At 39.0% G+C, this 3,576-nt stretch overlaps 1 long non-coding RNA gene across 1 annotated transcript; it reads left to right on the forward strand.

Moving 5' to 3' along the window:
- Nucleotides 1–2,284: 2,284 nt before the first annotated feature.
- LOC113962208 lies at nt 2,285–3,570 on the forward strand. The gene is made up of 3 exons (XR_003532470.1): nt 2,285–2,345; nt 2,539–2,582; nt 3,482–3,570. It is a non-coding gene; the product is annotated as an uncharacterized LOC113962208 (long non-coding RNA).
- Nucleotides 3,571–3,576: the final 6 nt, after the last annotated feature.

Raw genomic sequence — 3,576 nt, forward strand, 5'->3', positions numbered from 1 at the left:
ACCAGTCTGACTCATCAGTCTCAGAGTTAAGCATCCTGACAGCAAGGTGAAGATGTGGCAGATCTGGTAAACTTCCTGAAAAAGGAACCCTCAAAGTGTCAAGCAGAAGCTGGCAAAGGAGAAAGGTGAGTTGAAGACTGAAGTCAATGACTTGTCCGGTAGCGTGAACTCCACCTTCATAACCAATCACAGGACAAACAGAACCATCACCTCTTTGTAGTTATGAATATTTTTTCCATTCACAAGTGAAAAAATTTTATGCAATCTTTTCCAAAATTTGAAAACCGAAGAAAGTTATTTAAGTACAAGTTGACAGTATCCCATCCCAGTTTAACAAATTCTGAAAAAAGTCTGGAGTTTAATGGGCTCATGAGATGTCAAGAAGATGGAAAAATATTCAGAAAATTCACAAAACTCAGAGCCCTAGAATGATTTTGGGACCTGATGGTGTTCTCACTGTGGGAAGAATATATGTGAAGTGCTATTTCCTGAACTAGGCAGACAAAACCCAAGCATCATCGATCTTCTAGCACAGAAAGAAACAGAAGAACAAGTTATCTGTTACAACTTCTTGAGTTTGTTGCCTTCCCAGTTGATTCCCATTACTCTAGGAGGTGAAATAATATACAAGATGCCAAACTGACAGAGAGAATGATATACTGCAAGTGTGATCTTTGAATCGGTGTACTGGCATCCGTGTCATGCTCTTTAATTAACATGTGCAGAGGACCCAGGAGGGAAACTGAAATGTAAACAATCATTTTGCAGCTGCAACTAGACCCATAAACACAGCAATAACGGTAAAAGTGGATATTGGATGGGAAGTTTCTTTCAGCTATGTGGATTTCAGCCGCTAAGTTTTCAGTTCCCATACAACTTGGAAGACATTATGTCAACAATCACGTTTATCAAAAAGTTGCAGATCCATCTTGGAGTTAATGTCATGTGATATATAAAGAACAACCAAGTCTATTCTTTGTTAAGCAATTACATAATGCAGTTGGAGAGGAAAGAGGAAAGGAAAATCTCTTTCTCTCCCTTTATCCTGTTTTGCATGCTAAAGGATGACATTTTCTTCAATGAAAATTCTACAGACACACAATATTACCTTTGAAACAGAAATTATAAAATCTCTACATTTATTTTTCAGAAGGACATTGGCAGTCTCGAAAGAATTCTTGATCTCAGATGTCTCAGTCATACATGCAGTGTTGGAAGCACACAAAAGTTTTTTAGAACAATGAGTTGGGAAGACTGGTCACTCTCTCTGACTCTTCTTACAGTGCTTCAACTCCCTGATGTTTGAGGGAAAACATGAGTCTTCAGAATATGGTACAGAATCAAAGCACCTCATCCAAGCTCCATGGAAGAACTTAGAATAGCAGATCCTATGTACCTCTTTGCAAAGGAAATGAAAATCCTCCCAGGAGTTCTCTACATTTCTGTGGAGTCTGTGTTTGTGCTTGGGAAGGCTGGAGAAGGTGTGTTTGTGACCTAAATCCTATTCTTTCATTTGGAAACTACAGCCGCAGTCCAAGATCTCTACAATAGCAGCAGATTGCCAAGTTAAAGCTCCCAATACACCTCAAGGATGAAGGATGTAAAATGCATCCTTAGGAATTCCTGCTCATGTGACACTATCGAAATTTCTGCTGGACACACATTTGAGCAAACCAGCACAGCCAAGCATGGAGAGCAGTAAAATAATACCTTTAAAATTGAATTTCAAATCAGAGCCAATAGGCAATACTTCAGAAGAATGTAAACAATGTAATTAAATGTATGAAGCAAGGGGGATAATCTGATCTTTTGAAGGTAGCCAGCAAAAAACTAAGGAGTTGTAAATAGATGCAGTAACACAAGCATGATATGGTTGCCCAGTATTAGAATTAGATCATACTGGATTGTTCCTATTCCTTCTTTCCAGAATATTTCTGAAGAGAATCTCTCCAAAGCTCTTGTAATAATAATCCTTCTCACTGCTGCTGAGTCCTGAGACACACAAATCTTATATGTCAAACAGCAATTCATAGTCAGGAGAAGAGAAGCCAACAATTCCAAGACCCAGTCCTGCTGTCCTATTTGCTGGACAGCATTTCCTCCTTCCAGATTCCTAGTCAAAATATTTATAGGAGTTTTATTCACATAGCTAGGAACACTTCAGATATTTCTAAATATATCCACGAGCCCGAATGGGAATCATGCACTCAGTCTACTTTGCCAAACAATGCTTTGCCAAAAATTTTTTGACCTACGAAAGAGGAGGAGGGAGTTGAATGAGCAAACCAGAACCTATAAAAGTGCTCGTAGGACAAGTCTGTTCTGTCTCTGTGGAAAGATTAAAGGTAAGAGTATGGAGGACTGGGTGCTGGCAGAATCTCACTGCATTCCTACTGCTTGTAGAACTGCTTTCCTTAAAGAACTGTCTGTATCAATAGACATTTTGATTCTGCATTCAAGTCACCAGCATATTTTTCCCCTATGACTTATCCTTGGGAGTCTGTGCAAAGATAAGCAAGTTGCATTTCTCTTTTTCAGTATTGACCATCTTCCAGCCTGAGAGTCAGCTGGTGTCACAAGAGGTAAGACTGATTTATCTACTCCATAGGAATAGACTCCAAGTTGGTTTTTTATATGCACCTGTAAGGCCACTTTCCATACCCCTTTACATCTATGCACACTAGTGCAGCGCAATTCTACCTAAGCTGTGCTGTCTAAAAGAGCAAATTTCCTTTCATAACTGGGTTGGACACATTTGCCTGGTACCTGCTGGGAAATAATTGACCTCTTACGCACAGAACTCTTAAAAGCAAATTGCCTGTAGACAGAAATCCAGGAAAGAGAAGGTGAAAGACCAGTACATGTATAGTTAAGATTTTGTCAAATCCCTCTGAATGTTATTTTTTTTTTTTTTTTTTATTTTCCTCTTTTGGTACAAGTTAATCTTAAAAGATTAGCCTGAACTGAAAAAGACAGAAAATTGGAGGAGACAAAGTCTGATTTATAACTGAGGAAAAATGTTTGCATGGACAACTCATACCTGCTTCTGCTTACTCCACATCTTTTTCCTTATGTTGCTCCATCTCTATAGTCGATAAAAATTACATGGTCTAAAATGGGCAAGAGAGAAACAATATAAGTGGGCTTTAATAATTTCTATAAGATGACTTCTCTTGGTATTTCTTCTGCTTCTGCTTGGTATCTCTGCTGCATCTTTGAATAGTCTTGACTGAGCCAATCAATCCAACTTTTCCGTATAGCTTACTGAAACACTACAAGATCTGAACTGAACATGTAAACTGCAATAAAAGAGAAAAAATTAACCTTAATCAAAGAAATCTTTCTTCTTTAAGATCTAAGTAAATTAAAAAACATCTAGGGTGAAAAGCAGGTAGGACAGAGGCAGACTGTAAGAATAGGCAGAGCAGAAAACCACTAAGACTCAGGTCTTGGGTACAAAGGACTTTCTTCCTTCCCTCAGCACTCTGCCTCCGCTCCAGCTCTGTGCCTTGCTGCATGTCATAAACCACAGCCATGTCGACAGACGCCGAGATGGCCATCTTTGGGGAGGCGGCT

The sequence above is a fragment of the Neopelma chrysocephalum genome, unplaced genomic scaffold, assembly GCF_003984885.1.
Source record: "Neopelma chrysocephalum unplaced genomic scaffold, ASM398488v2 Primary Assembly neopelma1_123855, whole genome shotgun sequence".
Taxonomy (NCBI): Eukaryota; Metazoa; Chordata; class Aves; order Passeriformes; family Pipridae; genus Neopelma; species Neopelma chrysocephalum.